The sequence below is a fragment of the Microcebus murinus genome, chromosome 6 (genome assembly GCF_040939455.1).
Source record: "Microcebus murinus isolate Inina chromosome 6, M.murinus_Inina_mat1.0, whole genome shotgun sequence".
Lineage (NCBI taxonomy): Eukaryota > Metazoa > Chordata > Mammalia > Primates > Cheirogaleidae > Microcebus > Microcebus murinus.
This window is the reverse complement of record NC_134109.1, coordinates 107,114,339-107,139,767: the sequence shown is the minus strand read 5'-3', so window position 1 is coordinate 107,139,767 and position 25,429 is coordinate 107,114,339. Positions and strand designations below refer to the sequence as shown.

Genomic DNA, 25,429 nt, shown 5'->3' with positions numbered 1-25,429 from the left:
CAATCAGGTTAGAGTCCTGCCACACTGGCAGGTGAAGGAGAACAAGGTGGTCAGAGAGAGATTCTGTTTACTGAGGCCTGCTACAGAGGTCTAAAGCACCCCAACAGTACAACAAAAGACAGTAACAAGGGCTATAGGAGTTATGAACCAGGAACTATGGATAAACACATACACACACACACACACACACACACACACACACACACACACACACATTTATTTTCTCATAATATCACAATTCCCTAATAACATTTAATATTCAGTCTATATTTGAATTTTCTCTATTGTCTTATGAAATGATTTTTTCAAACCAGAATTCAATTTTTGTTTTTTTGTATTTATGTTTATAGTCACTTTTTTTTTTTTTTTTTTTTTGAGACAGAGTCTCACTCTCCCCGGGCTAGAGGGCCAAGGCGTCAGCCTAGCTCACAGCAACCTCAAACTTCTGGGCTAAAGCATGCCTTCTGCCTCAGCCTCCTGAGTAGCTGGGACTATAGGCATGTGCCACCATGCCCAGCTAATTTTTTATATATATATATTTTAGTTGGCTAATTAATTTCTTTCTATTTTTAGTAGAGACAGGGTCTCACTCTTGCTCAGGTTGGTCTCGAACTCCTGAGCTCAAACAATCCGCCTGCCTTGGCCTTCTGGAGTGCTTGGATTATAGGCGTGAGCCACAGCACCCAGGCCCTTGATACTCTTTAATAATTCTAGCATCCTTTGTTAATCCTTAGGTATTTGATTGAGGGTTACAAAATGGCAATTTTCCTGATTCTTTAATTCTTTTACATTTATTTGCTATCATTCTTAAGTTAACAAGAGCTTTGTAACCTTCATCAACTGGAAGTGAACTACATGTCTTGATAAAAGGGCAGAGTAAATGCATAATTCTTTTTCTGTCTAATTTTCAGAGTGAGGAGTGGTATAATAGTCATCTACAATGGTGGTAAATAAATTCTTTAATAGTCTGATGGATTTTTGTTGTATTAAAATCATTTATAGACATTGTTCTTTTTGATGTTCAAATTGTCTCAAATAAGAGCAGTGAGAGCTCCTTCAAGCAGGCTCCTGAGTTTTTTTTTTTTTTTGCCTGAGTCCATTAGTCTTTGAGTGATTCCTTACTTCTGGGTACAAGATATCTTAGCTCACTGTGGACTTTTCCTGTTTTAGACTTGGAATCAGCAATTTCTTCAAGGAGCTCTGTCTCCTTTATAGTGGAGGATTGTATTTAGAAACCATTATCTGGATGCTAGGTATGCTCCTTGTTTTAGGGTTGTCATTGTTTCTAGGCCCTGACAGAGAACAAAAGGACGATATCATATTGATAATTCTAATTCAAATTTAACATTGTAGGCTGCTGCCACCTCTTCCTCCTTCCTCCTCTTCCTCCTGGTTTGTTAAGCTTTTTCTTTCCCTTTCTTTTTTTCTTTTTTAATGAATGAATGTATGAATGAATGAATGAATGACAGGGTCTTGCTGTTTTGCCCAGGCTGGAGTGTAGTGGCACAATAATAACTCACGGTAGCCTCAAACACCTGGGCTTGGGTGATCTTCCTGTCACAGCTTCCAGAGTACTGGGACTACAGGCACACACAAGTGTGCCTGGCTAATTTTTTTATATTTTGTAGAGACGATGTCTCATGTTGTTGCTTTGGCTGTTCTTAAACTCCTGGGCTCAAGCAATCCTCCTGCCTTGGACTCCCAAAGTGCTGGGATTATAGGAATTAGCCACTGTGCCTGGCTGTTAAGTTACTTTAGTTTACCTCTTTTATAGCAAAAATCTTGGTTTTTTATTTATATTGATATGTTTTTTTCTAAGTATATACACAATAGTTTAAAGATAAAACTATTCAATGAAACTGAAGATTTCTTTGCATTTCTTTTTGTCCTTAGAATGTATTCTACTAAGGATATACATATTGGTAGGAGTGCTATGTTCAGAAGTCACCTGAAATCATTATTTTCTCAGTGTGATTTGTTACCATTTTGATACGCAGGTCCATTTATTTTTTATTTTAGGGTTTGCTTCCTCACTTTAATTGTTTTATGGTACCTGGGTCTGAAGGGACTATAGATGATTTGCCTGCTTTCTTCCCCTGCTTCCTGGCTTCTCAAAACATTGGAGCTAAAATCCTGATGTCTTGAGTGTTTTCATGTAAGGATTACTTACATTCTGTCCTCACTGGTTTTTCCCACAACTTACCCTACTTTCCCTCAATTTTGACCTTTCTTTTTCCTCTTATCTGTCTTAAGTCTCTGAATATAGGGTTCTAAGCATTTAATGCACAGCTTCTTACAGTCTATTAGGGCAAATAAAATATATGCTAGGAGTGGAAAGATTAAGAGATTAGGAAAATACTAAAGGCAGAGGGAAGAGTGCTTGCTGGGCTACAAGGAATTCAAGCTCTGGGGCTCACAGAATGGAAATTCGAAGTTAGGGAAACCTAACTATTGAGATCTAAATTATCTTTTAGTCTAGTGATTGAATGGAATTTTGTTTTCATTTATTGATCAAAATATTTGCATATCTGTCATTATCAGCTCACTGTAGTGGGCACTGTGGAGGACTTTTATTATTACATAATAAAAGATTATGTAACTATGGTGGCTTTTAAAAAAATACACACTAGGTTTGTTGAGAATCCAGGAGAACAGAAAAAAAATGCATACTAGGTACCAGCCTTACTTCTGCTGCCATATTATATTGAGTTATCATAGCAAACATATGCAGTTGTTATTTTTCATTTTCATCCATATACAGATGCTCCTTGACTTACAATGGAGTTATATCCCAATAAACTCATAATAAGTTGCAAATATCATAAGTGGAAAATGAATTTAATACACCTGACCTATCATAGCCTCTCCTTCCTTAAAATGTGCTCAGAACACTTACTTACGTTAGCTTACAGTTGACCAAAATCATCTGGCAGCACAGTACACTGTAGAGTATTGGTTGTTTACCCTTATGAGAGCTGCTGCTTGCTGCCACTGCCTAGCATCATGAGAGAGTATTGTAGTGTGTATTGATAGCCCAGGAAAAGATCAAAATTCAAAATCCACAGTACAGTTTCTACTGAATTAGTATTGCCTTTGTACCATGGTAAAGTTGAACCATTGTAAGTTGGGGACCATCTGTATACATGGGAGTGCATAAAACGTGTAGTTTAAAGAAAATTATGAAGCAAATGTTAGTGTTGTCATTACCCAGGCTAACAAACCAGAAGTATTTCCATCCTACTTAACGTTCCTCTTGCCCTTGTCAACATATCTCCTTCAGTGGAGATTTAGTATAGTTGAATTTGTCAATTTTAGCTAATAGATATTATCCTGACCTTTGTGATTATCATTTTCTTGCTTTGCTTCATAATTATAAATCCCAGCTATATATATTCTCAAAGAACATAGTTTTCCTTATTTTTGAGCTTCATATGAATAGAATAATAATTTGTGTGTTTTATATGATTTAAAAAATATAGTCCAACATTATATTTGTGAGATTAATTCCAGGGTGTTGTAGTTAGCCATAGTTCATTAGCTTTCATTGTATTAAAGTATTACATTGTATGATTATGCTCCAGTTCATTCTAGTTGGATGGACATTTGAGTTGATTTCAATTTCTTGGTATTATCATACAGACAATGCAACAGTGACTTCTCTTGTACCTGTTTTGTGTTTGCATGTGTGCAAATGTTTCTTTAGAATGCCTAGGAGTGGAATTGGTGGGTTGGCATGGTATGTACACATTCAACTTTGATAATGTAAAAGAGGTTTTCAAAGTTACTGTTTCAATTTATGCTTTCATCAGCACAGTGTATGACAGTTTCCATTGTTCTTCATCCTCCTAAACACTTGGTATTGTCAGACTCTTAATTTTTGCCAATCTGAAGTTTGTGATGGTATCACATGATTTTAATTTGCAATTTCATATTATTAATGAAGTTGAGCATCTTTTCATAGTCATTTGAGTTTCATCTGAAGTGCCTATTCAAGTTGTTTGCCCAGTTTCTTTAGTCTTATTCTTTGTCTTTTTCTTACTGATGGTTTGACATTTTGTATGTGTTTTACATACTAGTCCTTCAGTGATACAGTTACATCTGTTACAGGTGTCTTTTGTTTTTGGCTTGTTATTTCACTTTCTTTATGGTGCCTGTTGATCAACAGAATCTCTCAGTTTTAATATAGTTGAATTTATCAACTTTGGCTAGTGCTTTTTTTTTTTTTTTTTTAGACAGAGTCTCGCTTTGTTGCCCAGGCTAGAGTGAGTGCCGTGGCGTCAGCCTAGCTCACAGCAACCTCAAACTCCTGGGCTCAAGCAATCCTCCTGCCTCAGCCTCCCGAGTAGCTGGGACTACAGGCATGCGCCACCATGCCCGGCTAATTTTTTCTATATATATTAGTTGGCCAATTAATTTCTTTCTATTTATAGTAGAGACGGGGTCTCACTCTTGCTCAGGCTGGTTTCGAACTCCTGACCTCGAGCAATCCACCCACCTCGGCCTCCCAGAGTGCTAGGATTACAGACGTGAGCCACTGCACCCGGCCCTGGCTAGTGCTTTTTAAATACTTTTAAAGAAGTCCTAGCCTGAGGTAAAGAAGACACTCTCCTATATTCTAAGAGATTTTAAGTTTTGAAACTTTCACAAATTTGGTCTTTGCTTGGAATAATTCTGTGAATAGTATGAGGTCATGTTTCATCCCCTCCCCATCACCAGTTTTTTTTTGTTTTTTTTTTTTTTTGAGGGACATGTTCTCCCTATGTTGCCTAGGCTGGAATACAGTGACTATTCACAGGTGTGATCATAGTGCACTGTAACCTCAAACTCCTGGGTGCAAATCATGCTTCTGCCTCAGCCTCCCAAGTAGTTAGAACTACAGGCACGTACCACTGCACCTAGCCCCACATCAGTTTTGAGAAGTTCATCTTTTCTCCACTAATCTACACCACCATATCAAGTATCCATATTTGCATGGATCTGTTTCTGGACTTGTTCTATTCTGTTGGTCTGCTTGTCTATTCCTATATTAGTAACACATTGTTTTATTATAGCTATCAAAGTTTTAATATCTGATAAGGCATTGTTGTTGTTCTTGCTCTTGTTCTTGCTGTTCTTCAGGAAAGATTTGATTATTGTTGGGCCATTGTACTTTCATATATATTTTAGAATAATCTTGACAAGTTCCACACACACAAAAAAATAAACCAAACAATCTAACATAAAAACAACAGTTGGGATTTAAAAAAAATTTGTACAAATTTATGGGGTACATGTGAAATTTTATTACACAGATATAATGCATAGTGATCAAGTTACGGTATTTAGGGTATCCATCACCTGAGTATTTTTTTTTTTTTTTTGAGACAGAGTCTTACTGTGTTGCCTGGGCTAAAGTGCCATGGCATCAGCCTAGCTCATAGCAACCTCAAACTCCTGGGCTCAAGTGATCCTCCTGCCTCAGCCTCCTGAGTAGCTGGGGCTACAGGCATGTACCACCATGTCTGGCTAATTTTTTCTATTTTTAGTTGCCTGGCTAATTTGTTTTCTATTTTTAGTAGAGACACAGGGTTTTTTTTGTTGTTGTTTTTTGTTTTGAGACAGTCTTGCTTTGTTGCCCAGGCTAAAGTGAGTGCCATGGCGTCAGCCTAGCTCATAGCAACCTCAAACTCCTAGGCTCAAGCAATCCTACTGCCTCAGCCTCCCGAGTGGCTGGGACTACAGGCATGCGCCACCATGCCCAGCTAATTTTTCTCTGTATATATATATTAGTAGAGAGAGCCAATTAATTTCTTTCTATAGTAGAGATGGGGTCTCGCTCTTGCTCAGGCTGGTTTCGAACTCCTGACCTCGAGCAATCCACCTGCCTTGGCCTCCCAGAGTGCTAGGATTACAGGCATGAGCCACCGTGCCCGGCCGAGACACAGGTCTTGCTCTTGCTTAGATTGGTCTTGAACTCCTGACCTCAAGTGATCCTCCCACCTTGGCCTCCAAAGTGCTAGGATTACAGGTGTAAGCCACTGTGCCCGGCCATTTTTGTTAACTATGGTTACGTTATTTTGCTATCAAACATTGAATTTATTCCTTATATCTAACTGTATGTTTGTACCCTTTAACCCTGCAGTCCCCAGCCTCTAGGCTGTAGGCTGTTAAGGACCAGGATGCAGAGCTCCACTGCCATCTCCACCCCCTTACCCCCAGTCCCTTCTGTGGAAAAATTGTCTTTCATGAAACTTAGGAAAGGGGGCGTGCACAGCAGCAGGAGGTGAGCAGCTGGCCAGTGAGTGAAGCTTCATCTGTATTTACAACCGCATAGATCACATCACTGCATGAACGCTGCCTCCTCCCTCCCACACCCCCAGTCCATGGAAAAATTGGCTGCCTTGAAACTGGTCCTTGGTACCTAAAGGTTGCGGACTCGCTGCTTTAACCCATTTCTCTTCATTCTCCTCCCTGCCTCCTACTCACACTTCCCAGGCTCTATTTATCTTTCCACTCTCACTTCCATGTGATCACATTTTTTAGATCCTACATAGAAGTGAGAACATGCCATATTTGTCTTTCTGTGCTTGGCTTATTTCACTTAAGATAAAGACCTCCAGTTCTATCCATGTTGCTGCAACAACATGATTTCATTATTTTTTATGGCCAAATGGTATTTCATAGTGTATATGTGTCATATTTTCTTTATCCATTCATCTATTGATAGACACTTAGGTTGATTCCACATCTTGGCTATTGTAAATAGTGCTACAATAAACGTGGGAGTGCAAATTATCACTTCAATATATTAATTTCCTTTCTTTTGGATATATACCCAGCAGTGAAATGGCTAGATCACATGGTAGTTCTAGTTTTAGTTTTTTGAGAAATCTCCATACTGCTTTCTATAGTGGCTGTACTAGTTTACATTCCCACCAACAGCATCTAAAGAGTTCCCTTTTTTCTATATCCTTGCTTGCCAACATCTGTTATTTTTTGTCTTTTTAATAATAGCTATTCTGACTTGGGTGAGATGATATCTCATTGTGGTTTCGATTTACATTTCCTTGATGATTAGTGATGTTGAACACTTCTTGATATACCCGTTGGCCATTTGTATATTGTCTTTTAGGAAATGCCCATTCCTGTCATTTGTCCACTATTTAATGGGATTATGTATTTTTTTTCATATTGAGTTGTTTGAGTTCTTTGTATATTTTGGATATTAGTTCCCTATCCAATGGATAGTTTGCAAGTATTTCTCTCATTCAATAGATTGTCTCTTGACTCTGTTGATTATTTCTTTTGCTGTGTAGAAGCTTTTTAGTTTAAGTCCTGTGTCTATTTTTGTTTTTGTTGCTTGTACTTTTAAGGTATTATAGAAATTTATTTTCTTATAGTTCTGGACACTAGAAGTCCAAGATCAAGATGTTGTCAGGTTTGGTTTCTCCTGAGGCCTCTCTTTTTATCTTGCATTTGGCTGCTTTTTACTATGGCATTTCTGTGTACATCCCTGGTATCTCTCCCTTTTGTTACTTATAACTGGTATCCTTAGACGACAGTCCTGTTGGAGTAGGACTCTACCCGTATAACCTCACTTAACTGTAATTACTTCTTTAAAGGTCCTGTCTCCAAATACAGTCACATTGCCGATGAAGCCATTTATGTACCAATTTTAGAAGAACACAGTTCAGTCTATAACAACAGTTGTATTAAGTAAACAGAATAGAAGTTTAAATTTTCTCTAGAGAAAGGAATTGTGGAAAAGAACATGGAAGGAATGGATAAGTAAGCATGGATAGTTTTAATGGTTTGGTACATTATTAGTTTATCCATGTCATAAAAGCATATCTTAGGTCAATTTTTCTTGCATATTCTGAAATACTGGATGCTGTTGGGTGTTGTGTTACAACTTCACTATTATAATATGAATTAGATAATGTGAGTTATATAAATTGAGGTGTCAGACTCTGCACTAGGATTTTTGTTTGTTTTAGAGTCTCAAGAGTCAGCTAAGTAATGAAACAGAAGGGTTTTTGTAGTGAGGAAAGTATTGACAAAGTAAGAATCAGTAAGTAGTATTTGTTCCTTGTCTCGTCAGTCACTATTGAGTGATTTAAAATTCCTTATAGGTACAGAAATATTTACAGATAAAGATCTGTCTCCAATGTTAATTTATGCCAACGCTGTTTACACTTAAAGATTTATAAAACATTTTGAAATTCTTCAAATTCTAAAGCCTGCATTTAAAAGGTAGTATAGGCCGGGTGTGGTGGCTCACGCCTGTAATCCTAGCACTCTGGGAGGCCGAGGCGGTTGGATTGCTCGAGGTCAGGAGTTTGAAACCAGCCTGAGCAAGAGCGAGACCCCATCTCTACTATAAATAGAAATAAATTGGCCAACTAATATATATAGAAAAAAAATTAGCCAGACATGGTGGCACATGCCTGTAGTCCCAGCTACTTGGGAGGCTGAGGCAGGAGGATTGCTTGAGTCCAGGAGATTGAGTTTGCTGTGAGCTAGGCTGACTCCACGGCACTCACTCTAGCCTGGGCAACAAAGTGAGACCCTGTCTCAAAAAAAAAAAAAAAAATAAAATAAAATAAAAGGTAGTATAATCCCCTAAAAAAATTAAGATAGATTCTCCTAATATAGATTAAGACATATGGATTAAGACCCTGTTCCCTGTCCCACATCTCCCTCCAGCCTTTCATCTTGTTCCCTTCACAGTGGTGCTGGTTTTCCATACTATTTGCTCTTCCTAGTGGTGCTCTTTCTAGTTTGGTACATGTCTTGTTAGGTGTTTATGCATTTATTTATATACATACATATGTATTAAATACTTGTAGAACATACATCATCTTATAGTTTTGAAAACAAATTGTATTATGTCCTTTTTAATATTTATCTTTAAGTAAAAGATCTAAGGACTGTTAAATATTTTCATTTTTAGAAATTAAAGTATAATTTACATATAGTAAAATGCCTAAAGTTTAGAGTTGAAGTTTACAGATTGATGACTTTATAAAAAATTTTTAAAAATTCACTTATTTTAAATTAATAGACTTTATTTTTTAAAGCAGTTTAGGTTTACAGAAAAATGGAGCAGAGAACATAGAGTTCCCAGATACCTCCTCACTCCCCTATCTACCCCCATATTTTCCCCTATCATTAACATCTTGGGTTAGTGAGGTCCCTTAGTTACAGTTTATGAGCCATATTAATACATGGTTATTATTTGAAGTCTGTAGTTTTGCATTAGGGTTCACTCTGTGTTGTACCTTCTAGGCGTTTTGACAAATGAAAGACATGTCTCTGCCATTATGGTATTATACAGAATAGTTTCAGTGCCCTAAAAATCTCCTGTGCTTTACCTTTTCATCTCTCTACCCTACTCCCCAATCCTTGGTGACCACTAATCTTTTTGCTATCACCAAAGTTTTGCTTTTTCCAGAATGTCAAGCTGGAAGCATATAGTATGTAGGCTTTTCAGGTTGGATTCTTTCACTTAGCAATATGTATTTAAGATTTCTCTGTGTCTTTTTGTGGCTTTGTAGCTCATTTCTCTTTATTGCTGAATAATATTCTGTTGTATGGATACCGGCGTTTGTTTATTCACCTTTTGAAGGACATCTTGATTGCTTTCAGCTTTTGGCACTTATAAACAAAGCTACTGTGAGCATCCATGTACAGGTTTATTTTTTGGTCTTGTTTTTTTTTTTTTTTTTTCAGAGGTGGAGTGTTGCTATGTTGCCCAGGATAGCCTTGAACTCCTTGGCTCAAGTAATTATTTTGCCTCTGCCTCCTGAATAGCTGAGACCACAGCTGCATGCCACCATGCCTGGCTTCTGTGTGCAGGTTTTTTTGTTGATATACATTTTCAACTTACTTGAGTAAATACATTATTGCTGGATTATATGGTAGAAGTAAGTTTAGTTTTGTAAGAAACTGACAAACTGTCTTCCAAATTGGGCTCTTTTGCATCCACACCAGCAGTGAATGAATTCCTGTTGTTCCACATTCTCATCAACATTTGGTGATGTCACTGTTTTGCCATTCTAATAGGTATGTAGTACTCTCTTTTTTTTTTTTTGAGACAGAGTCTCGCTTTGTTGTCCAGGCTAGAGTGAGTGCCGTGGCGTCAGCCTAGCTCACAGCAACCTCAAACTCCTGGGCTTGAGTGATCCTTCTGCCTCAGCCTCCCGAGTAGCTGGGACTACAGGCATGCGCCACCGTGCCCGGCTAATTTTTTTTATATATATATCAGTTGGCCAATTAATTTCTTTCTATTTATAGTAGAGACGGGGTCTCGCTCTTGCTCAGGCTGGTTTTGAACTCCTGACCTTGAGCAATCCGCCCGCCTCGGCCTCCCAAGAGCTAGGATTACAGGCGTGAGCCACAGCGCCCGGCCTGTAGTACTCTCTTATTGTTTTGATTTTCAGTTCCCTAATGACATATGATTTTGATTTTGAGTATCTTTTCATATCTTTATTTGCCATCTGTATATGATCTTTGGTGGGATGTCTGTTTAGACCTTTTCCCCATTTTGTCCATTTTAATAGGTTGTTTCCTTATCATTGAGTTTTAAGAGTTCTTTGTATATTTTGAATACCAGTTCTTTATCACATTTGTTTTGCAACGATTTTTCTGTTTTGTGGCTTGTCTTTTCATCCTCTTAACAGTATCTTTTACAGAGTAGAGATTTTTAATTTTAATAAAGTACAACTTAACAATTATTTCTCTCATGATTTGTGCTTTTGTTGGTGTACCTAAAAAGTCATTGCCAAGGCTAAGGTTAACAAGATTTCCCCCTGTGCTATTTTATAGGAGTTTCATAGTTTTATGCTTTATACTCAGATATGTGATCCATTTTGAGTTAATTTTTGTAAAAGATACAAGATCTGTGTCTACATTCAGTTTTGTTTTTTGCATGTAGCTGTCCAGTTGTTCCAGCACCATTTGTTGAAAAAGATTATCCTTTCTCCATTGGCTTGTGTTTGTTTCTTTGTCAAAGATCAGTTGACCATATTTGTTTTTTTTTAACTTTATTTATTTTTATGAAGAGGGAGTAGGAAGGGGGGTTCAATTTCCTTTTTTTTTGAGACAGAGTCTCCCTCTGTCACCCTGGGTAGAATGCAGTGACATCATAATAGCTCACTGCAGCCTCAAACTCCTGGGCTCTCAAGGGATTCCTCCTGCCTCAGTCTCCTGAGTAGCTGGGTAGCTGGGACTACAGGCACACGCCATGATACCTGGCTAATTTTTCCATTTTTAGTAGAGACAGGGTCTCACTCTTGCTCAGGCTTATTTCTTTCTATCTATCTGTCTATCTGTTTATTAATTATTTTAAACTAGTCAAGTGCAGTAGTGGAAAGGGGTAAAAATAGTAGAACAAGTGGTTCAATTGATCTGTTTCTTTAATTTTTTTTTTTTTTTTTGCTTTAGTTTGGGTAATTCCTATTGATCCCTCTGAATTCATTGATCTTTTCTATATTTCATATGTTATTAAGCCAATTAATTGAACTTTTCATTTCAAATGTTATATTTTTCAGTTTGAGAATTTGCTTGGCTCTTTTTATGAATTTCTACTTCTCTGTTGAAATATATTAATGAATATTTCTATATGAGAGTATATACATTAATATTATATATAGGATCTTACATATTTTTTAAGATTTGTTTTAAAGTTCTTGCTCATGCTAGTAAGTTGTCTGTGGGTTCATTTTTACTTTTTTTCTTGCCTGTGGGTCACATTTTAGTGATGCTTTGAATATCCTGTAATTTTTATTATATGTGAATATTATATATAAAATGACCAGGGAGAATGAAGTTCCTAACTGATTCCTCCTGGAAAAAGAAATGCTAATTCCTTAGACAGACTAGAAGGGTTAGGGGGTAAAATATTAATTCTGATGTGGAATTATGTCTGGGTTACAACTGTAGTTAAGTTTGGTTTCAAGTGTTTGAAGGATGATTCAGTCTTCACCCTACGGTAGAACTTCAGATTTAAGTATAGGTAGATTCTAGAGCTCTCTCTCTGCTTTATAGCTTTTCACTTGGAAAACATGAAACATGAGCTGTGTAGTTTGTATGGTTAACTGGTTCTTGCGCAGCATCATTTATTTTTGGATCTTTACAGATATATTGTCCCACTTTGACGTCCTTGCACTTAAGCAACTCCTGTCCCCGGTGGCATATCCTGGGCCTGTGGTGATTTAGATGAGCCACAGGACACCAAGGAACTGGGTGTCACCCACTCCCAGAGCAGTCAGCCTGTAGGGCCAGGTGGCAGCCATATTGGAGACCTACATGTTTCCCCCAGGTTTTTCTTTTTCTTTTTCTTTCTTTCTTTCTTTTTTTTTTTTTTTTTTAAGAGACAGTGTCTTGCTCTGTCACTGACTACAGTTGTGTGCCACCACACCTGGCTAATTTTTTCTATTTTTAGTAGAGACAGGGTCTTGCTCTTGCTCAAGCTGGTCTCGAACTCCTGACCTCAAGCTATCCTCCTGCCTTGGCCTCGCAGAGTGTAAGGATTATAGGCATGAGACACTGCACCCCCTGGAGATCTCTTACTGATTCTGTTGATAGTGGGGATTGGAATTATCCCTTATAATAGAGTTCTGCATATTTAACAAACATCTTTTAGAGTTCTATTTGGTACTAAAGATTGTGTAGCAGATAAAAGGCAAAGAAATGTTCTACCCTCAGAAACCTATATATTAGAAGGGGAGACCACCAACTATGCATTAGACAATTAGATATACAATTTTGGAGTTTGGTGGCAAGGCTAAGTTCAAGCATCACTATTGCAAAGAAGCCTTCTTTAGGACTCCAGTGTACCTTTTAGTGTCCCCTTATTGTTTACCAGTCCCTGTGTTAGGGAAGGTATAATGCTGAGGTCTAGGAGGGCCAGAAACCTTGGTCTTTGCTATCCAAGAGCTTATGATTTCATAAAGGAAATATGATATGTCCCTTATCAACTATAATATAAGGCAGTTTATGAAAGGCAAAGTAACATGGTGGTTAAGAGCCCAGATTTGGAGCCTCAGAATACTAAGGTCGAGATCTTGGTTCTGCCATATACTTGCCCATAACCTTAGACAAATGGCAATGTCTGTATGCTTCACTTTCTTGATCTATAAAACAGGAAGGGATAATAGTATCTTTCATTCGAGTTACTAGGATGGAATGATTAAAACATGCAGTATGTGAATGTTTGTCGCTGTTACTATTATGGTACATTGTGCTAAGTGTAGTATATTGGTTAAGAAATGGAATTTTTGTGCACCCTTCCACAGCTCAGTTGGTAGAGTGGAGTACTACTATAAACTGGACAAAGAAATTGGGATTTAAAAAAAATTTTTTGTTTTGAAATTGGGAACTAGTTTCTAATCCGAAATCATCCAAATACTAGTTGTATTATCTTGGGAACATCACATAACCTCTGTGACATCAGTTTCTTCATCTGTAAATGGGTATAATAGCACATTTATAAATGTACTATTATTAAATGTGCTACTTATATGAAGTAATACATATAAAACACACATGAGTGTCTATATATTCTCAATAAAGAGGAGCTATTTTTTTAAAGTTATAAGTAAAATAAATAAAGTGCTACAGAATTTCAGACACGTGGAAGTGAAGTACTGCTGAAATGCCACATAAAGACATGTTCACTTAATACCTTTATTTAGAGAATGGGGGCCTAGTAAGAAAGCTGTTGGTAGTACAATTTTTTTCCATAAGAACTGTGTGAGGGGGTGATTTGATAGTCTCGTAGGCAAATACAAGTAAATAGAACTAGTAAAAGGAAATTTCAGAATAAATGACTTAGAAAAAAATCATTTATAATTTTCTTTCCTTTTTAAATTACAAATAGAATTTTTTAATTTTCATTAGGAGTTCTAAAGAATTGTAGGATTCTTAGGCATTCTGTTAAACTATGCTTTGTGTTATACTTACACATGAACTTGATGGGGTTTCTATAGAGTAGAAAATTAGCAGAGTAAAACAATAGAAAAATTGTTTATAGCCCTAAGATTTTTTATTAGAATGAGTTAACATTTTGAAGTTTCTGGAATTTTATAACTTAAATAGATAAAAGCACAGAAGCTTTACAAGTACTTTATCCATATTATACTGTTGTATCAAGAACATAAAATCTCATTTTACAAACAATGGAAATATATCTTGTGGAAGGAAGGATTTTAAGGTATGTAAGATTTATGTTTGGTTATAGTCTACTCTCCATATGGTGTCCAATAGAAATGCAAATGGTCAGTTTGTTTTGAAACTGCTAAAATAACGTAATATTTAAAAATAGATATTTGGAATAATGTTTAAACTGGATGCTAATTTTTTGCTTTCCCTAGGTATTAAGTCATTATGTTAAAGTGTAATTTTGAGACAGTTTTAATTTGTATAGTAATAATTACAATATTAGACTGATAATCAACATTTCTTACATTGAATACCACTTCAAATAACCAACCTCTTAATTATGTTGAGGTTTTCCCCTTCTTTTTCTTTTTTTATTGACATATAGTAAAGTGCACAAATCTTTGTTGTTCACAGTTTAAAGTTTTTATATATGTATATGCCTATTTCTCCACCACCTAGATCAAGATATAGAATGTTTATAAATTTCATAAGGCTCTCTTTAGTGCCATGCCTATTTATTAATAACTCTCTCTCCCCTAATGTTAACTACACTTCTGATATTTATAACCATAGGTTTATTTTGTCTATTTGTGAATTTCATATAAATGGGATAATTTAGTATGTACTCTTATATCTGGCTTTTTTCAACATTGTGTCTGCAAGATTCATGTTGTATATGTATCAGCAATTCTTTTTTATTGCTATATTGTATCCCATTTATTAATTCTATGGTTGATGGACATTTTGATTGTTTTCACTTTTTTGCTATTTTGAATGAACTTCAAATGAGCATTCTTTTACATATTTTTTAGTGAACATAAACCATTTTGATGGAGGTTTGGTAGTGTCCCATGGTGATTTTGATTTCTCTGGTGACTAATGATAACTATATTAGCCAATTATTACCAGTTAACAATTTGAAAGTCTCCAGTGACATATAACAAATACTTATTTCTTGGTTTTGAATCTGTGGGCCGTATGGGACAGCTCTGTCCTATGTATCTCATCTTCCTTCTGGGGCTAGTAGGCTAGATGAGGCATGTTTTTTTTTCGTGGTGTTGGCACAAGTGGGAGAAGGCATGTTTATGTCATTTATGTCATTATCCTGTTTATGTCATGTTTGCTGACCTCCCATTCTTTAAACTAAGTCATGGTTTAGCCCAAATTCAAGGTTAGGGAAGTATATGTCTACAATGGGTATGAGAGTAGGAAGTGAATACTTTTGACCAGTAATCTAGTCTACCACAGATGTTGAAATTCTTTTTCATATCCTTATTGGCCAGTTAGATATCCTCTTAAGAGCGTGTTTAAGTCTTTTGCTCATTTAAAAACATTGGGCTGTCTTTCACCTATTTTGTAGATTTTTAAAGTAATCTGGATATAGGTCTTTTGTTGGATATGTGTGTTGCAGATATCTTCTAGTCTATGACTTGTCTTTTTACTCTCTTGATGTCTTTTGATGAATAGAAGTTGTTAATTTTAATAAAGTCAAATTTATCATGTTTTTCTTTTATACTTAGTAGTTAGTGCTTTCTGTTATCTGTTTGAGAAACTTTGCCTACTCTAAGTTCATGAAAATATTCTTAGATCTCTTCTAGAAGCGTTTTTTTAAATTATCTTTTATGGTCTATGATCCATCTTAAAGTGATTTTTGTCTGTGAATTAATGTTTCCAGGTATCTAATTGGTCTAGCACCATTGACTTAAAAGGCTTCCCTTTCCCCATGCTGAATTGCAGTGGCATCTTTGTTTTAAATTAAGACATTAATCTATAGGGTCCTGTTTCTGGATTCTCTGTGTCTCTGTACCAAGTACTACAGCATCTTTCTTGTGGCTTTATAATAAGTCTTGATATTTGGTAGTATAAGTCCTCCAACTTTGTTCTTTAAGATTGTCTTAGCTATTCTAAGTCCATTAGATTTCCAGTCCATTAGATTTCCATTAGATTTCTTAAGCTAATACATTAAGAATTAGCTTGTTAATTTGTTCCAGAAAGTCTACTAGAGTTTTGTTTGGGATTGTTTTGAATCCATAGATCAATTTGGAGGAGAATTGGCTTCTTAATGACATTGAATGTTCCTCTGTGTATGTTTTCTTGAAACCTTACATATCTTTGGTTATATTTATTCCTAGATGTGTGGTGGTATCTTTTTAAAATTCATTTTAACTGAAGAACATTTAAATACAATGTACAGATCATAAGTGTAAGTTGCAGTTTTGAAAATGGTATACACTAGTGTAACCACCACAAAAAATAAGACATAGAACATTTGCATCAACCCCAGAAAGTTTTTTCTTGTTACAGTCAATCTCTTCTTCCCTACCCATCTGTACTTTTTGATTTCTCCCACTGTAGATTAGTTTTGTCTCTTCTTGGTGTGACCATAACTGTGTGCTTTTTGTGTCTGGCTTCTTTTGCTTAACATAGTGTTTTAGCTATTGTGATATCAATAGTTCATTCTTTTTTGTTGTCGAGTAATGTTTCATTATGTGAATATTAACATATGAATATAACAGCTTATCTACTCTTCTTAGTTTAAAATTTTTTTCATTTTCTTATTATTTCTTGCTCCTTTACTAGGGTTATGGAAACATTGTCCTTTAACAGTATTCTTGAGGTTGCAGCTGCATAAAATCGCCAATAGTTAACCTTCATTTCTAGACTCCACTGTTCCATCCATATTGCTAGATAAACTTACTGATTCGGAATCATTGATTACCTCCTTAGAAAAGGTCTTTGCTTACTTGTTCTTTTTCCTTTTTCTTTGAGACAGAGTCTAACTCTGTTGACATCTTTTGCTAGGGCTGGAGTGCAGTGGGCTAGAGAGCAGAGGCATCCTCATAGCTCATTGCAAACTCAAATTCCTGACCTCAAGTGATCCTCCCACCTTGGCCTCCCAAAATGCTAGGATTACACGGGTGAGCCAGTGTCCTGGCCAACTTGCTCATTTTTTAAAAAGTCAGACATTCTCAAATTATTACTGAAAACAGCTCTTAAAGGAAGTCAAAGCAGTATATATATATTATGCATGAACATAGATGAGAAAGTCAATAGGAAAAAGGGAAAAAAGTTGTGAAATTTAGTAAAGTGACTACCTTAAGCAATAAAAATGATTTTTAAAAAGCATTAATTAATTTATATGTTAAATTGCTTATTCCTTCAACAAATTATATTTTTGTCCGGGCATGGTGGCTCACGCCTATATTCCGGGAACTCTGGGAGACTGAGGCAGGTGGATCGTTTGAGCTCAGGAGTTCAAGATCAGCCTGAGCAAGAGCGAGACGCCATCTCTATCAGAAATAGAAAAAAAAATCAGCCAGGCATAGTGGCACATGCCTGTAGTCCCAACTATTCGGGAGGCTGAGGCAGAAGGATTGTTTGAGCCCAGGAGTTTGAGGTTGCTTTGAACTAGGCTGACTTTGTCTCAAAAAAAAAAAAAAAAAAAAAAAAATATATATATATATATTTAGTTGTGGCTGCCAGTGATGAAAAAGCTGAATCCTTTTATCTTTTTTTTTTTTTTTCTTGCTTCCTAGAGGCAGGAACCTTTTATCTTTTAATGAGCAAGTTAGACAATTAAAAAACTCAAATAAATAATAATTTTTAGGTAGTATACCAACTTCTCTGATAAAAAATAAATCAGGATAAGGGGAATAGAGTGATGGAAGATGGGGATAGAGTGTTATTTTAGGTAAGGTAGTAAAGAAAAGCCTCTCTGAGGAATTTTCATTTGAGCAGAGGCCTCATATGAAAGAAGGTTCAGGTAGAGAGAGCAGGAAGGGAATATAAATGTTCTGAAGCAATTGCAAATCTGTGGAAACAACTCAAGTGCCCATCAATTCATGAGTGTATTAATAAAATGTGGTATATGTATACCATGGAGTACTACTCAGCTTTAAGAAACAACGGTGATATAGCACCTTTTGTATACTCCTGGCTAGAGCTGGAACCCATTCTACAAAGTAAAGTATCTCAAGAATGGAAAAACAAGCACCACATGTACTCATCAGCAAATTGGTATTAACAGATCAACACCTAAGTGGACATATAGGAATAACATTTATCGGGTGTCGGGCAGGTGGGAGGAGGGAGGAGGGGATGGGTATATACAACCACAATGAGTAAGATGTGCAACATTTGGGGGATGGACACGCTTGAAGCTCTTAGTCGAGGGGGGGAGGGGGCATGGGCAATATACATAACTTTAACACTTGTACCCCCCATAATATGTTAAAATAACAACAAAAAAATAAAAAAATAAAATGCTTGAAAAAGAAAAAATCATAAGCTTAAAAACACAATAAAGACAAGTGAGGTTTGAGTATAGTAGAGTGAGAGAAAGGTAAAGTTTGAGGGGGTGAGATTATGTAGGTCCTTTTAGACCACAGTAACAGGTTTCAGTTCTATTGTGTGAAGAGGAAAGCCAGGTGAGAGAATGATAGAAATGGGAATGATAAGAAAAGGTTAGATTTAGGATATATTTTAAAGGCAGACCTATAATACCTACCTATAGATTATAAAAGGAATTTCTTCATAGGATTCCTTATAGTAGAGGGTTTGGAAAAATTTTTATAGTGGTACATTAGTCAGGTTATGCTAACTGCTATACCTAAACAACCCCCCAATATTAGCAGTTCTATACAATAAATGTTTTGTCGTTTACATCACAATCCAGTGTAGGTCGATATAGGGCGGGGTGATGGTGGGCAGTGACTCCTTACATCTAGTGGCTCTGTATCCTTTAGGGCCTCAGAATTTTTCCCTGGATCCTTTCCAGTCTTCAGCAGACTAGGAAAGGCAGATCCTTTTCAGGGCTTTTATTGGCTCAGCATGTAGGAAATGCACATCACCTCTGCCCCACATACCATTGGTCTAGGACTTGGTCACATGGCCACATGTAATTGCAAGGAAGGTTGGGAAATGAAATTTAGCTGTGTGCCAAGGAAGAGGAGGAAATGGGTTTGTAAAAAGAGTATTTGGGGCCTTTTGAAAACAAGAAAATCATTACCACGTACATAATTTGTAAAATTAAAAAACATAAATATTTACATATCTAAATAAGTTACATACATGTTTACATACATGATTACATATTACTATGGTAGTGACTATATTGGTGGAACATTTTAATTATAAGCACTAAAGAGTGAAGAAATGTGAATATTAGGTCTTGAGCACCATTTTCCCATAGTTATTTGTCTAAAATAAATTCAAATTGTTGATAGCTCTCTCCCCATGATATTTACAGCTATAGGCAAATCAGAAATGTTTTCTCAAATGGAGCTTGCCTTGTTAGTACAGTGTTCTCCTTTCTGTAGGTACTATGAGGCCTTTGCTTTGAGTCATTTTTTTCAATGGGAAAGTTAGATTTTTAATTTTTTTTTTTTGTTTTTTGAGACAGAGTCTTGCTTTGTTGCCCAGGCTAGAGTGAGTGCCGTGGCATCAGCCTAGCTCACAACTGCAAACTCCTGGGCTCAAGCAATCCTGCTGCCTCAGCCTCCCGAGTAGCTGGGACTACAGGCATGCGCCACCATGCACGGCTAAATTTTTTTCTATATGTATTAGTTGGCCAATTAATTTCTTTTCTATTTATAGTAGAGACAGGGTCTCGCTCTTGCTCAGGCTGGTTTTGAACTCCTGACCTCAAGCATTCCACTTGCCTCGGCTCCCCAGAGTGCTAGGATTACAGGCGTGAGCCACTGCGCCTGGCCAGATTTTTAATTTTCACATTTTTTTTTTTGAGATACAGAATTTCTCTGTTGCCTGGGCTAGAGTGCTGTGGCGTCATTCTAGCTCCCAGGGCTCAAAGGATCCTCCTTCCTTAGTCTCCTGAGTAGCTGGGACTATAGCCATGTACCGCCATGCCTGGCTAATTTTTTTTCTTCTTTTTTTAGTTGCCTGGCTAATTTCTTTCTGTCTTTAGTAGAGATTGGGTCTTGCTTTTGCTCAGGCTGGTCTCGAACTCCTGACCTTGAGCAATCCTGCTGCCTAGGCCTCCTAGAGTGCTAGGATTACAGGCGTGAGCCACTGTGCCCGGCCTGGTTAGTACTTGGATGGGAGATTCTTAATTTTTTAAAAATACATTTGCTTGATTCAGTTCTTCTGCTTCTCTTGCTACTGAATGACAATGTATGGTTCTACTCATAACTTTCATCAGTAGATCCCTGTGATAAAGCAAGTATCAAGAGATACTTTTTTTTTTTTTTTTTTTACCTTGGAAAACAACCTTAAGAACTTGGTAAAAAAGCAAAAACAACATTAATATATATTTTTTGGAAATTAAATTTTATTAACATACTGCAAAACATTGTACAGAGCACTGCATTAAAAATCTTTAGTCACTTCTTTTTTATCTTTTTAACTGAACTTCTAATTTAAAGGAAACTCTGTATTCCCTGTTTTTTTCTTCACCACAGTTTTCCTCTATAATTAGTGCCTTCTAACTTGGTCCAGTGAGTAACATCATAAACTGGTCTATTCTGAACCACACCCTACTGACCACAGCAACTGTCTCACTACATTGTTTCTCTCTGGTAGCATATATTTTGAAGTAACTACATTGTGATAGGGAATAAAAAGAATATTAAATAATTTTATTTATAGAATTGCCAGTAATGCACTTAATTCTTTACATGCTTGTTTTATTTTTGCAGTCAGTAATCCCCATGTCATTTTTTGAGTAATCTCTTTTTTCCCTGTTGACTTGAAATGCCATCTTTATCATAAAGAAAATTCTCATAGATTTTTTGCTCTTTAGGCCTTAATTTTCTGATTTGAAAGGTAATAGTTTATTCTGTCTCAGAGAACTCTGTTGAACTCAAATGAGGTAATGTATGTCAAACTTTGGTGAAAATTATAAAAGGAAAACTTAAGATTTCCCCAAAGCCCAAATTTTTAATGCATTTTTATATATGTATGCCTTTATATACAATTTTCTACATTTTAAAATTTGATCTTATAGATTCCTTTCCATATTTCTGCATGGTTAACATAACAAGATTTTCTCATTGTTGAAATCTGTTTACTTCTTCAGTTTGGATATTGAATTTGAATGTCAGGGGGTATCGCCTTATTTGAATCTATTTGATTCCCCAAGTTTGGATAGCATAGAAAGATAATGAAGGAAATATTCAGAAGTTTACTCAAATGTATTTGGTTCTTGTATTTAGATTGTGAGATTTTTGGAAATCAGGAATGTGGATAACGAGGGATACTTATATTCTTAAGGGGTATTGCAATGGATTGCTACCTGTTATAGTGGGTTCTTTTCATTAGAGGGAACAGAAACCCAACTCAAAGTGGCTCAGGGAATAAAAGAGAATTTATTGGCATAAGGAAAGAAGTTCAGTGGTCTAGCTTATTTGAGGCACAGCTGGATACAGTGTCCCAAATATGTTGATAAGGCTTTGCTGTGTGTGTTAGTTACATTTTCTTTTATTGCAGAGAGGGGGCTTCTGTGCATTCAGGGAAGATGGCTGCCAGCAGCTCTAGGTTTACATTTTTCTAGCTTAGCAGCTCTCGTGAAAAAAATTATGCTTCCTTCCCAATGGTGGCAGCAAAAGTTCCAGTGTAGAATTTCAGTGATCAGCCACTAATATCCCCCTTCCCCCTCATTTGGAGAGCGAGGTCAGCTCACTCAAAGTATGTCAGATGACAAGGAAAAAGAAAGTCTTTCAAAAGAAAACACAGTACATTCACCAGAAGAAGGTACAGATTACTTTCTGGCTAGCTAAACCAATATACCTATCTGATAATTCATTTCACCCATCACCTTTTCTTCAGTTGAAATACTATACTAATACTCTTTTCTTTCAGCACCCTATTTGGCTTTTACTTGGCAATTGATCTATAGGTAAAACTTGGGCTCCTATGTACTATCTAGTGATGAAGATCAGCTTACATGTGCTCTTGTCACATCTTACCTCAAAATCTGTAATCTGTTTCGTTACTCACATTTTTTTTCTTTAATTCTTTCAGTAAAATAAATAGTGTCTTTTTTTTTCTTTCTTTCTTTCTTTCTGAGAGGCATCTGTCTACTTTTTTTTTTTTTTTTTTAAATGAGACGAGGTCTTGCTCTTGCTCAGGCTGGTCTCAAACTCCTGACCTCAAGTGATCCTCCCACCTTGGCTACCCAGAGTGCTAGGATTACAGGCGTGAGTGACTATGCCCAGCCATCTATCTACTTTTGAGCTAACTCATTTAGTTTTGCTTACCAAGGAACTTTGCCTTACCAGTTAGACCTTTTTCTTCAGTTTTTAGTTTATATTTCTCTACTTGATCCTATTTATAATTATACATTTACGTTCACAAGCCCCCTATCTAATAAACATTTCACTGACACAATTTCTCTTTCTTTTCTTTATAGCAGATTTGATCAACACCTGATAGTCTACTTACTTGCCACTTTATCACTTCCTCCATAACTTCTAGTCTTCCTCTGTTTCCAGGTTTAGACCTAAAATAATAGTATGGAAGGGCTAAATGGAACTTAAGAGATATTTAATTCTACTTTATTTTCCTGTTTTGCTTGAGGTTATTTTGGTTCTACCAACTTTCTTTTGGCTAGTATTCACATGGTATAGCTTCTCCTTTTTTAAACTTCGAGATTCTGTATCCTCAGGTTATAGATATGTGTCTGAAAACAGCATGTAGTTGAATTTTAAAAACTTGGTCTAGCAATCTTTATCTTTTAACCAGAGCATTTACATTTAATACAATTACTGTTTTATTTAGTTTTGAAATTTACTATTTGCTTTCCGTTTGTTCCATCTGTTGACTTTTCCCCCAAGAATTCTCCTTTCTTTTGAAGTGATTATTTTTATCATTCCATTTTTTTTCACTGTACTAGTTGGAAAGTTATACTTTAAAGAAATATTTTAGCAGCTACCCTAGAACAGAGGTCAGCAAACTTGGTTGTTTCCCTCCCTCCCTCCCTTCCTTCCTCCCTTTCTTCCTTCTGCCTAGGCTGGACTCAAATCCCCAGGCTCAAGCAATCTTCTTAGCCTCCTGAGTAGCTGGGACTATAGGTGTGTGCCACTGTGCCCAGCTAGCAATTTTTTTCTGTAAAGGACCATATAGTAAAACTTTTTGGCTTTGTGGATCATATGATCTCTGTCACAACTGCTTAGTTCTGCCATTGTAGTACAAAAGCAGATGATAGGTGATGATGTAGATGATAGGTTAAGGAATGAATTATAGATAGAGGACTGGATAAAATCATCCAGAACACTAGGTTGAGACCAGAACCTTGGAGAGTTTTTACTTTTAAAATGAGGTAATGGAAAAGGAGCTGTAAGCGTGAATCAAAAAAACAGTAAGCCTAGCAGGAAGATTACAAGAAAAACGTTGTAACTTATGTGAGGGCAGTTTTCAAGAACAAGGAGTCAAATGCTATAGTGTGATGTGTTAAGATGAAGATTGACAAAGGGGCCTTTGGAATTGGCAGCTCTGTGGTAATTGATGACTTTTTCTTTTTTTTTTTTTTTGAGACAGAGTCTCACTTTGTTGCCCAGGCTAGAGTGAGTGTCGTGGCATCAGCCTAGCTCACAGCAATCTCAAACTCCTGGGCTCAAGCAATCCTGCTGCCTCAGCCTCCCGAGTAGCTGGGACTACAGGCATGCACCACCATGCCCGGCTAATTTTTTCTATATATATTAGTTGGCCAATTAATTTCTTTTCTATTTTTATAGTAGAGACGGGGTCTTACTCTTGCTCAGGCTAGTTTCAAACTCCTGACCTTGAGCAATCCCCCTGTCCCAGCCTCCCAGAGTGGTAGGATTACAGGCATGAGCCACCATGCCCGGCTGATGACCTTTTTCAAAGAGCATTTTCTGTAGCTTGAGAGTGGCAAGCGATTAGAGAGTGTTTCCAAATATTTGGGAATACAGTGATTCCTAAATACTATTCTTGGGATGAGCAATGACAGAATTACCTAGATTTTTCTAGTGTAGAATTATTATCTTGCCTAGAAATGAATATTTTTAAAAAGTTCTCTAGATGATTCTGATGAATGCTCATGCCTGGGAATTAAAAATGTTGATCTTGGCCGGGCGCGGTGGCTCACGCCTGTAATCCTAGCTCTCTGGGAGGCCGAGGCGGGCGGATTGCTCGAGGTCAGGAGTTCGAAACCAGCCTGAGCAAGAGCGAGACCCCGTCTCTACTATAAATAGAAAGAAATTAATTGGCCAACTAATATATACAAAAAAAATTAGCCGGGCATGGTGGCGCATGCCTGTAGTCCCAGCTACTTGGGAGGCTGAGGCAGGAGGATTGCTTGAGCCAGGAGTTTGAGGTTGCTGTGAGCTAGGCTGACGCCACGGCACTCACTCTAGCCTGGGCAACAAAGCGAGACTCTGTCTCAAAAAAAAAAAAATGTTGATCTTTTAAGCAGTTTAGCAAGGACTGCTTGCCATCAAAATGGATTTATAAGTGGTCTTTTGAGACACTCCCTTTTTTAAAACACTAATGATTGATAAAATAATAAAAAGAGAAAACCAAATTGATATAAATGGGTCTCAAAAAAGATAAAATATTTCTGTTGCAGAAAGAGAATAGAACATGTGCATTGAGTGAGGCTGTTGCTGGGTCTACAGATAAAGCAGCTGAGGTTTTGGCTTCTTTGAGGTAAGGGGGAGAGATATACTTGGAGTTGGGGTCATTGTTGGAAACCATGGGCCAGGACAAGACTCCTCTTTTGAAAAAGATGTTTCTAAGTTTAGTTCTTGGGCTGCCATATTATACAACTTTAGGGATTGGATTGTAGTTACTCAGTGCATCTCCTGGAGTAGTATAGAACACAACTTCCCTGGCTGTCAGAAGTAGCTTTGCTGCTCTCCTGCCAGAGGCCATAGCTTATATGAAGCCATATACCTAGGAATTCAGGAGAACAAACATAGCTCTACAACTAGGAACCTGTTAACCCCAGAGTCTATCCTTACTGTTACTGCAGAGCAAAATCCCCTGATTCAGTTAGATCACCTGTAAGAAAAATACTTATGAGATAATTGGGGAAATTTGAACACTGACTGATTATTTAATATCAAAAATTGTTAGTTTTAAAATGATTTAATATGATTATGCTATTGTGGTTATTTTGCTAATAAAAAAGTAGGAAACAGTGGGTTCTCAAGTATGTATATGAAAAGTAAAAAATCTCCATCAAAAGTGCAGCTGTAAAGCTAAATTCTCAAACATATGAAGCCATCTAATGCTAAGGAAAATACGAAATAAAGTCAATAATCAGAAGAGTGATTCAGCCCTTCCAGCATGTAAAGACACAGTGAAAACG

General features: G+C 36.7%; 1 protein-coding gene across 10 annotated transcripts in view; it reads left to right on the top strand.

Annotated features, from left to right (window-relative positions):
• MYO9A (myosin IXA) overlaps positions 1-25,429 on the top strand; it is a 257,752-nt gene that overhangs the window by 8,836 nt on the left and 223,487 nt on the right. Inside the window, exon 2 of one of the 10 annotated variants that reach the window (XM_012768283.3) lies at positions 24,686-24,765. The exons of the other annotated variants lie outside the window; for them this stretch is intronic. The gene's annotated coding sequence lies outside the window, so the exon portion shown is untranslated. The remainder of the gene's footprint in view (positions 1-24,685; positions 24,766-25,429) is intronic. 10 annotated transcript variants of the gene reach the window in all.